Consider the following 12,396-nt stretch of genomic DNA (forward strand, 5'->3'; position numbering starts at 1 on the left):
CTCTCAATCTGTCACTCTCTCACTCTCTCACTCTTCCACACTTTCACTCTCTCACTCTCTCACACTCTCTCACACTCTCACTCTCTCACTCTCTCACTCTCTCTCTCACTCTCACACTCTCTCACTCTCACACTCTCTCACTCTCACACTCTCACACTCTCACACTCTCTCACTCAGTCTTCCACTCTTTCACTGGCTCACACTCACACTCTTTCACTCTCTCACTCTCTCACTCTCTCGCTCTCTCACTCTCAAACTCTCACTCTCTCTCTCTCTCACTCTCATACACTCTCACTCTCTCACTCAGTCTTTCACTCTCCCACTCTCTCTGACTCACACTCTCACACCCTCACACTCTCTCAATCTGTCTCTCTCTCTCTCTCTCACTCTTCCACACTTTCACTCTCTCACTCTCTCACACTCTCTCACACTCTCACTCTCTCACTCTCTCCCACTCTCACTCTCTCACTCTCTCACTCTATCACACTTTCACTCTCTCACTCTCTCGCACTCTCACACTCTCTCACTCTCTCACACACTCACTCTTTCACTCTCTCACTCTCTCTCTCACTCTCTCACTCTCTTACTCTCTCACTCTCTCACACTCTCACACTCTCACACTCACTCACTCTCTCACTCTCTCACACTCTCTCACTCTCTCGCACTCTCACTCTTTCACTCTCTCACTCTCTCTCACACTGTCACTCTCTCACTCTCAAACGCTCACAGTCTCACACTCTCTCTCTCTCACTCTCTCACACTCTCTCACTCTCTCACTCTCACACTCTCACACTCTCTCACTCATACACTCTCACACTCTCTCACTCTCTCACTAAGTCTTTCATTCTCTCAATCTCTCTGTCTCACACTCTCACACCCTCACACTATCTCAATCTGTCACTCTCTCACTCTCTCACTCTTCCGCACTTTCACTCTCTCACTCTCTCACTCTCTCACACTCTCTCACACTCTCATTTTCTCACTCTCTCCCACTCTCACTCTTTCACTCTCTCACTCTCTCTCACACTCTCACACTCTCTCACTCTCTCACTCTCTCACACTCACACTCTCACTCTCTCACTCTCTCACACTCTCACACTCTCTCACTCTCACTCTCTCACTCTCTCACTCTATCACACTCTCACACCCTCACACTCTCTCAATCTGTCACTCTCTCGCTCTCTCACTCTTCCACACTTTCACTCTCTCACTCTCTCACTCTTTCACACTCTCTCACTCTCTCACTCTCTCACTCTTTCACTCTCTCACTCTCTCTCTCACTCTCACACACTCTCACTCTCTCACTCTCTCAATCTCTCTCACTCTCTCACTCTCTCACTCTCTCACTCTCTCACTCATACACTCTCACTCTCACTCTCTCACTCTCTCGCACTCTCACACTCTCTCACTCTCTCACTCTCACACTCTCTCACTCATACACTCTCACACTCTCTCAGTCTCTCACACTCTCACACTCTCACACTCTCTCACTCTCTCACTCTCACACTCTCACACTCTCTCACTCATACACTCTCACACTCTCTCACGCTCTCACTCTCTCACTCTCTCGCACTCTCACACTCTCTCACTCTCTCACTCATACACTCTCAGACCCTCTCTCTCTCACTATCACATTCTCATACGCTCTCACTCTCTCACTCATACACTCTCACTCTCTCACTCCGTCTTTTACTCTTCCACTCTCACACTCACACTCTTTCACTCTCTCACTCTCACTCTCTCACTCTCTCACTAAGGCTTTCACTCTCTCAATCTCTCTGTCTCACACTCTCACACCCTCACACTATCTCAATCTGTCACTCTCTCACTCTCTCACTCTTCCACACTTTCACTATCTCACTCTCTCACTCTCTCACACTCTCTCACACTCTCACTCTCTCACTCTCTCCCACTCTCACTCTTTCACTCTCTCACTCTCTCTCTCACTCTCACACTCTCTCACTCTCTCACTCTCACACACTCACACTCTCACACTCTCTTACTCTCTCCCTCTCACTCTCTCACTCTCTCACACTCTCACACTCTCACACTCTCACCCTCTCACACTCTCTCACTCTATCACACACTCACACCCTCACACTCTCTCAATCTGTCACTATCTCACACTCTCACTCTTCCACACATTCACTCTCTCACTCTCTCACACTCTCTCACTCTCTCACTCTCTTACACTCTCACTCTCTCACTCTCTCTCACGCTCTCACTCTCACTCAGTCTTTCACTCTTTCACTGGCTCACACTCACACTCTTTCACTCTCTCACTCTCTCACTCTCACACTCTCTCACTCTCTCACTCTCCTACACTCTCATTCTCTCACTCACTCACTCTCTCACTCAGTCTTTCACTCTTTCACTCTCTCACTCTCCTACACTCTCTCACTCAGTCTTTCACTCTCTCACGCTCACACTCTCTCAATCTGTCACTCTCATACACTCTCAATCTCTCACTCAGTCTTTCCCTCTTTCACTGGCTCACACTCACACTCTTTCACTCTCTCACTCTCTCACTCTCTCGCTCTCTCACTCTCTCACTCTCTCACACTCTCTCACTCTCTCACTCTCTCACTCTCTCACTCTCACACTCTCACACTCTCTCACTCTCTCACTCATACACTCTCAGTCTCTCTCACTCTCTCACTCTCACACTCTCATACGCTCCAACTCTCTCACTCATACACTCTCACTCCGTCTTTCACTCTTTCACTCTCACACTCACACTCTTTCACTCTCTCACTCTCTCACTCTCTCACTAAGTCTTTCACTCTCTTAGTCTCTCTGTCTCACACTCTCACACCCTCACACTCTCTCAATCTGTCACTCTCTCACTCTCTCACTCTTCCACACTTTCACTCTCTCACTCTCTCACTCTCTCTCACACATTCACTCTCTCACTCTCTCCCACTCTCACTCTTTCACTCTCTCACTCTCTCTCTCACTCTCTCACACTCTCACACTCTCTCTCTCACTCTCACACTCTCACACACTATCACACTCTCACACCCTCACACTCTCTCAATCTGTCACTCTCTCACACTCTCACTCTCTCCCACTCTCACTCTTTCACTCTCTCACTCTCTCTCTCACTCTCACACTCTCTCACTCTCTCACACTCACACTCTCACTCTCTCACTCTATCACACTCTCACACCCTCACAATCTCTCAATCTGTCACTCTCTCACTCTCTTACTCTTCCACACTTTCACTCTCTCACTCTCTCACACTCTCACACTCTCTCACTCTCTCACACTCTCACTCTTTCACTCTCTCACTCTCTCTCTCACTCTCTCACTCTCTCACTCTCTCACTCTCTCACACTCTCACACTCTCTCACTCTCTCACTCTCTCACTCTCTCACACTCTCTCACTCTCTCGCACTCTCACTCTATCACTCTCTCACTCTCTCTCACACTGTCACTCTCTCACTCTCTCTCTCACTCTCTCACTCTCTCTCTCACTCTCTCACACTCTCTCACTCTCTCACTCTCTCACTAAGTCTTTCACTCTCTCAATCTCTCTGTCTCACACTCTCACACCCTCACACTATCTCAATCTGTCACTCTCTCTCTCTCTCACTCTTCCGCACTTTCACTCTCTCACACTCTCACTCTCTCACTCTCTCACACTCTCACTCTTTCACTCTCTCACTCTCTCTCTCACTCTCACACTCTCTCACTCTCTCACTCTCTCACACTCACACTCTCTCACTCTCTCACACTCTCACACTCTCTCTCTCTCACTCTCTCACTCTCTCACTCTATCACACTCTCACACCCTCACACTCTCTCAATCTGTCACTCACTCACTCTCTCACTCTTCCACACTTTCACTCTCTCACTCTCTCACTCTTTCACACTCTCTCACTCTCTCACTCTATCACACTCTCACACCCTCACACTCTCTCAATCTGTCACTCTCTCACTCTCTTACTCTTCCACACGTTCACTCTCTCACTCTCTCACACTCTCACACTCTCTCACTCTCTCACACTCTCACTCTTTCACTCTCTCACTCTCTCTCTCACTCTCTCACTCTCTTACTCTCTCACTCTCTCACACTCTCACACTCTCACACTCTCTCACTCTCTCACTCTCTCACACTCTCTCACTCTCTCGCACTCTCACACTTTCACTCTCTCACTCTCTCTCACACTGTCACTCTCTCACTCTCAAACTCTCACACTCTCACACGCTCTCTCTCTCACTCTCTCACACTCTCTCACTCTCTCACTCTCTCACTAAGTCTTTCACTCTTTCAATCTCTCTGTCTCACACTCTTGCACCCTCACACTATCTCAATCTGTCACTCTCTCACTGTCTCACTCTTCCGCACTTTCACTCTCTCACTGTCTCACACTCTCTCACACTCTCACTCTCTCACTCTCTCCCACTCTCACTCTTTCACTCTCTCACTCTCTCTCTCACTCTCACACTCTCTCACTCTCTCACTCTCTCACACTCACACTCTCACTCTCTCACTCTCTCACACTCTCACACTCTCTCTCTCTCACTCTCTCACTCTCTCACTCTATCACACTCTCACACCCTCACAATCTCTCAATCTGTCACTCTCTCACTCTCTCACTCTTCCACACTTTCACTCTCTCACTCTCTCACTCTTTCACACTCTCTCACTCTCTCAATCTCTCACTCTAACACACCCTCACACCCTCACACTCTCTCAATCTGTCACTCTCTCACTCTCTTACTCTTCCACACTTTCACTCTCTCACTCTCTCACTCTTTCACACTCTCTCACTCTCTCACTCTCTCACACTCACACTCTCACTCTCTCACTCTCTCACACTCTCACTCTTTCACTCTCTCACTCTCTCACTCTCTCACTCTATCACACTCTCACACCCTCACAATCTCTCAATATGTCACTCTCTCACTCTCTCTCTCACTCTCTCACTCTCTCACTCTCTCACTCTCTCACACTCTCACACTCTCTCACTCTCTCACTCTCTCACTCTCTCACACTCTCTCACTCTCTCGCACTCTCACTCTATCACTCTCTCACTCTCTCTCACACTGTCACTCTCTCACTCTCAAACTCTCACACTCTCACACTCTCTCTCTCACTCTCTCACACCCTCTCTCTCTCTCACTCTCTCACTAAGTCTTTCACTCTCTCAATCTCTCTGTCTCACACTCTCACACCCTCACACTATCTCTCTCTCTCACTCTCTCACTCTCTCACTCTATCACACTCTCACACCCTCACACTCTCTCAATCTGTCACTCTCTCACTCTCTCACTCTTCCACACTTTCACTCTCTCACTCTCTCACTCTTTCACACTCTCTCGCTCTCTCACTCTATCACACTCTCACACCCTCACACTCTCTCAATCTGTCACTCTCTCACTCTCTTACTCTTCCACACTTTCACTCTCTCACTCTCTCACACTCTCACACTCTCTCACTCTCTCACACTCTCACTCTTTCACTCTCTCACTCTCTCTCTCACTCTCTCACTGTCTTACTCTCTAACTCTCTCACACTCTCACACTCTCACTCTCTCACTCACACTCTCTCACTCTCTCGCACTCTCACACTTACACTCTCTCACTCTCTCTCACACTGTCACTCTCTCACTCTCAAACTCTCACACTCTCACACTCTCACACTCTCTCTCTCTCACTCTCTCACTCTCTCACTCTATCACACTCTCACACCCTCACACTCTCTCAATCTGTCACTCTCTCACTCTCTCACTCTTCCACACTTTCACTCTCTCACTCTCTCACTCTTTCACACTCTCTCGCTCTCTCACTCTATCACACTCTCACACCCTCACACTCTCTCAATCTGTCACTCTCTCACTCTCTTACTCTTCCACACTTTCACTCTCTCACTCTCTCACACTCTCACACTCTCTCACTCTCTCACACTCTCACTCTTTCATTCTCTCACTCTCTCTCTCACTCTCTCACTGTCTTACTCTCTAACTCTCTCACACTCTCACACTCTCACTCTCTCACTCACACTCTCTCACTCTCTCGCACTCTCACACTTACACTCTCTCACTCTCTCTCACACTGTCACTCTCTCACTCTCAAACTCTCACACTCTCACACTCTCTCTCTCTCACTCTCTCACACTCTCACACTCTCTCACTCTCTCAATCTCTCACTCTCTCACTAAGTCTTTCACTCTCTCAATCTCTCTGTCTCACACTCTCACACCCTCACACTATCTCAATCTGTCACTCTCTCACTGTCTCACTCTTCCGCACTTTCACTCTCTCACTGTCTCACACTCTCTCACACTCTCACTCTCTCACTCTCTCCCACTCTCACTCTTTCACTCTCTCACTCTCTCTCTCACTCTCACACTCTCTCACTCTCTCACACTCACACTCTCACTCTCTCACTCTCTCACACTCTCACACTCTCTCTCTCTCACTCTCTCACTCTCTCACTCTATCACACTCTCACACCCTCACAATCTCTCAATCTGTCACTCTCTCACTCTTCCACACTTTCACTCTCTCACTCTCTCACTCTTTCACACTCTCTCACTCTCTCACTCTCTCACTCTATCACACTCTCACACCCTCACACTATCTCAATCTGTCACTCTCTCACTGTCTCACTCTTCCGCACTTTCACTCTCTCACTGTCTCACACTCTCTCACACTCTCACTCTCTCACTCTCTCCCACTCTCACTCTTTCACTCTCTCACTCTCTCTCTCACTCTCACACTCTCTCACTCTCTCACACTCACACTCTCACTCTCTCACTCTCTCACACTCTCACACTCTCTCTCTCTCACTCTCTCACTCTCTCACTCTATCACACTCTCACACCCTCACAATCTCTCAATCTGTCACTCTCTCACTCTCTTACTCTTCCACACTTTCACTCTCTCACTCTCTCACACTCTCACACTCTCTCACTCTCTCACACTCTCACTCTTTCACTCTCTCACTCTCTCTCTCACTCTCTCACTCTCTCACTCTCTCACTCTCTCACACTCTCACACTCTCTCACTCTCTCACTCTCTCACTCTCTCACACTCTCTCACTCTCTCACTCTCTCACTAAGTCTTTCACTCTCTCAATCTCTCTGTCTCACACTCTCACACCCTCACACTATCTCAACCTGTCACTCTCTCTCTCTCTCACTCTTCCGCACTTTCACTCTCTCACACTCTCACTCTCTCACTCTCTCACACTCTCACTCTTTCACTCTCTCATTCTCTCTCTCACTCTCACACTCTCTCACTCTCTCACTCTCTCACACTCACACTCTCTCACTCTCTCACACTCTCACACTCTCTCTCTCTCACTCTCTCACTCTCTCACTCTATCACACTCTCACACCCTCACACTCTCTCAATCTGTCACTCACTCACTCTCTCACTCTTCCACACTTTCACTCTCTCACTCTCTCACTCTTTCACACTCTCTCACTCTCTCACTCTATCACACTCTCACACCCTCACACTCTCTCAATCTGTCACTCTCTCACTCTCTTACTCTTCCACACGTTCACTCTCTCACTCTCTCACACTCTCACACTCTCTCACTCTCTCACACTCTCACTCTTTCACTCTCTCACTCTCTCTCTCACTCTCTCACTCTCTTACTCTCTCACTCTCTCACACTCTCACACTCTCACACTCTCTCACTCTCTCACTCTCTCACACTCTCTCACTCTCTCGCACTCTCACACTTTCACTCTCTCACTCTCTCTCACACTGTCACTCTCTCACTCTCAAACTCTCACACTCTCACACTCTCTCTCTCTCACTCTCTCACACTCTCTCACTCTCTCACTAAGTCTTTCACTCTCTCAATCTCTCTGTCTCACACTCTCGCACCCTCACACTATCTCAATCTGTCACTCTCTCACTGTCTCACTCTTCCGCACTTTCACTCTCTCACTGTCTCACACTCTCTCACACTCTCACTCTCTCACTCTCTCCCACTCTCACTCTTTCACTCTCTCACTCTCTCTCTCACTCTCACACTCTCTCACTCTCTCACTCTCTCACACTCACACTCTCACTCTCTCACTCTCTCACACTCTCACACTCTCTCTCTCTCACTCTCTCACTCTATCACACTCTCACACCCTCACAATCTCTCAATCTGTCACTCTCTCACTCTCTCACTCTTCCACACTTTCACTCTCTCACTCTCTCACTCTTTCACACTCTCTCACTCTCTCACTCTCTCACTCTAACACACCCTCACACCCTCACACTCTCTCAATCTGTCACTCTCTCACTCTCTTACTCTTCCACACTTTCACTCTCTCACTCTCTCACTCTTTCACACTCTCTCACTCTCTCACTCTCTCACTCTCTCACTCTCTCACACTCACACTCTCACTCTCTCACTCTCTCACACTCTCACTCTCTCACTCTATCACACTCTCACACCCTCACAATCTCTCAATCTGTCACTCTCTCACTCTCTCTCTCACTCTCTCACTCTCTCACTCTCTCACACTCTCACACTCTCTCACTCTCTCACTCTCTCACTCTCTCACACTCTCTCACTCTCTCGCACTCTCACTCTATCACTCTCTCACTCTCTCTCACACTGTCACTCTCTCACTCTCAAACTCTCACACTCTCACACTCTCTCTCTCACTCTCTCACACCCTCTCTCTCTCTCACTCTCTCACTAAGTCTTTCACTCTCTCAATCTCTCTGTCTCACACTCTCACACCCTCACACTATCTCTCTCTCTCACTCTCTCACTCTCTCACTCTATCACACTCTCACACCCTCACACTCTCTCAATCTGTCACTCTCTCACTCTCTCACTCTTCCACACTTTCACTCTCTCACTCTCTCACTCTTTCACACTCTCTCGCTCTCTCACTCTATCACACTCTCACACCCTCACACTCTCTCAATCTGTCACTCTCTCACTCTCTTACCCTTCCACACTTTCACTCTCTCACTCTCTCACACTCTCACACTCTCTCACTCTCTCACACTCTCACTCTTTCACTCTCTCACTCTCTCTCTCACTCTCTCACTGTCTTACTCTCTAACTCTCTCACACTCTCACACTCTCACTCTCTCACTCACACTCTCTCACTCTCTCGCACTCTCACACTTACACTCTCTCACTCTCTCTCACACTGTCACTCTCTCACTCTCAAACTCTCACTCTCTCACACTCTCACACTCTCTCTCTCTCTCACTCTATCACACTCTCACACCCTCACACTCTCTCAATCTGTCACTCTCTCACTCTCTCACTCTTCCACACTTTCACTCTCTCACTCTCTCACTCTTTCACACTCTCTCGCTCTCTCACTCTATCACACTCTCACACCCTCACACTCTCTCAATCTGTCACTCTCTCACTCTCTTACTCTTCCACACTTTCACTCTCTCACTCTCTCACACTCTCACACTCTCTCACTCTCTCACACTCTCACTCTTTCATTCTCTCACTCTCTCTCTCACTCTCTCACTGTCTTACTCTCTAACTCTCTCACACTCTCACACTCTCACTCTCTCACTCTCTCTCACACTGTCACTCTCTCACTCTCAAACTCTCACACTCTCACACTCTCTCTCTCTCACTCTCTCACACTCTCACACTCTCTCACTCTCTCAATCTCTCACTCTCTCACTAAGTCTTTCACTCTCTCAATCTCTCTGTCTCACACTCTCACACCCTCACACTATCTCAATCTGTCACTCTCTCACTCTCTCACTCTTCCGCACTTTCACTCTCTCACTCTCTCACTCTCTCTCACACTCTCACTCTCTCACTCTCTCCCACTCTCACTCTTTCACTCTCTCACTCTCTCTCTCACTCTCACACTCTCTCACTCTCTCACTCTCTCACACTCACACTCTCACTCTCTCACTCTCTCACACTCTCACACTCTCTCTCTCACTCTCTCACTCTCTCACTCTATCACACTCTCACACCCTCACACTCTCTCAAACTGTCACTCTCTCACTCTCTCACTCTTCCACACTTTCACTCTCACTCTCTCACTCTTTCACACTCTCTCACTCTCTCACTCTATCACACCCTCACACAATCTCAGTCTGTCACTCTCTCACTCTCTTACTCTTCCACACTTTCAATCTCTCACTCTCTCACACTCTCAAACTCTCTCACTCTCTCACACTCTCACTCTTTCACTCTCTCACTCTCTACCTCTCTCTCTCACTCTCTTACTCTCTCACTCTCTCACACTCTCACACTCTCACACTCTCTCACTCTCTCACTCTCTCACTCTCTCACACTCTCTCACTCTCTCGCACTCTCACTCTTTCACTCTCTCACTCTCTCTCACACTGTCACTCTCTCACTCTCAAATTCTCTCACTCTCTCTCTCTCACTCTCTCACACCCTCTCTCTCTCTCACTCTCTCACTAAGTCTTTCACTCTCTCAATCTCTCTGTCTCACACTCTCACTCTCTCTCACACTATCTCAATCTGTCACTCTCTCACTCTCCCACTCTTCCACACTTTCACTCTCTCACTCTCTCACTCTCTCACAGTCTCTCACACTCTCACTCTCTCACTCTCTCCCACTCTCACTCTTTCACTCTCTCATTCTCTCTCTCACTCTCTCACACTCTCACACCCTCACACTATCTCAATCTGTCACTCTCTCTCTCTCTCACTCTTCCGCACTTTCACTCTCTCACTCTCTCACACTCTCACACTCTCTCACACTCTCACTGTTTCACTCTCTCACTCTCTCTCTCACTCTCTCACTCTCTCTCTCTCACTCTCTCACACTCTCTCACTCTCTCACTCTCTCACTAAGTCTTTCACTCTCTCAATCTCTCTGTCTCACACTCTCACACCCTCACACTATCTCAATCTGTCACTCTCTCTCTCTCTCACTCTTCCGCACTTTCATCTCTCACTCTCTCACTCTCTCACACTCTCTCACACTCTCACTCTCACACTCTCTCACACTCTCACTCTCTCACTCTCTCACTCTCTCACTCTCTCACACTCACACTCTCACTCTCTCACTCTCTCACACTCACACTCTCTCTCTCTCACTCTCTCACTCTCTCACTCTATCACACTCTCACACCCTCACACTCTCTCAATCTGTCACTCACTCACTCTCTCACTCTTCCACACTTTCACTCTCTCACTCTCTCACTCTTTCACACTCTCTCACTCTCTCACACTCTCGCACCCTCACACTCTCTCAATCTGTCACTCTCTCACTCTCTTACTCTTCCACACTTTCACTCTCTCACTCTCTCACTCTTTCACACTCTCTCACTCTCTCACTCTATCACACTCTCACACCCTCACACTCTCTCAATCTGTCACTCTCTAACTCTCTTACTCTTCCACACGTTCACTCTCTCACTCTCTCACACTCTCACACTCTCTCACTCTCTCACACTCTCACTCTTTCACTCTCTCACTCTCTCTCTCACTCTCTGACTCTCTTACTCTCTCACTCTCTCACACTCTCACACTCTCACACTCTCTCACTCTCTCACTCTCTCACTCTCTCACACTCTCTCACTCTCTCGCACTCTCACACTTTCACTCTCTCACTCTCTCTCACACTGTCACTCTCTCACTCTCAAACTCTCACACTCTCACACTCTCTCTCTCTCACTCTCTCACACTCTCTCACTCTCTCAATCTCTCACTAAGTCTTTCACTCTCTCAATCTCTCTGTCTCACACTCTCACACCCTCACACTATCTCAATCTGTCACTCTCACACTGTCTCACTCTTCCGCACTTTCACTCTCTCACTGTCTCACACTCTCTCACACTCTCACTCTCTCACTCTCTCCCACTCTCACTCTTTCACTCTCTCACTCTCTCTCTCACTCTCACACTCTCTCACTCTCTCACTCTCTCACACTCACACTCTCACTCTCTCACTCTCTCACACTCTCACACTCTCTCTCTCTCACTCTCTCACTCTCTCACTCTATCACACTCTCACACCCTCACAATCTCTCAATCTGTCACTCTCTCACTCTCTCACTCTTCCACACTTTCACTCTCTCACTCTCTCACTCTTTCACACTCTCTCACTCTCTCACTCTCTCACTCTATCACACTCTCACACCCTCACACTCTCTCAATCTGTCACTCTCTCACTCTCTTACTCTTCCACACTTTCACTCTCTCACTCTCTCACACTCTCACACTCTCTCACTCTCTCACACTCTCACTCTTTCACTCTCTCACTCTCTCTCTCACTCTCTCACTCTCTCACTCTCTCACTCTCTCACACTCTCACACTCTCTCACTCTCTCACTCTCTCACTCTCTCACACTCTCTCACTCTCTCGCACTCTCACTCTATCACTCTCTCACTCTCTCTCACACTGTCACTCTCTCACTCTCAAACTCTCACACTCTCACACTCTCTCACTCTCTCACACCCTCTC

The sequence above is a fragment of the Chiloscyllium plagiosum genome, unplaced genomic scaffold (assembly GCF_037043375.1).
Source record: "Chiloscyllium plagiosum isolate Xiang-an unplaced genomic scaffold, Cpla_swu_hap1 HiC_scaffold_37, whole genome shotgun sequence".
NCBI classification, from domain to species: Eukaryota; Metazoa; Chordata; class Chondrichthyes; order Orectolobiformes; family Hemiscylliidae; genus Chiloscyllium; species Chiloscyllium plagiosum.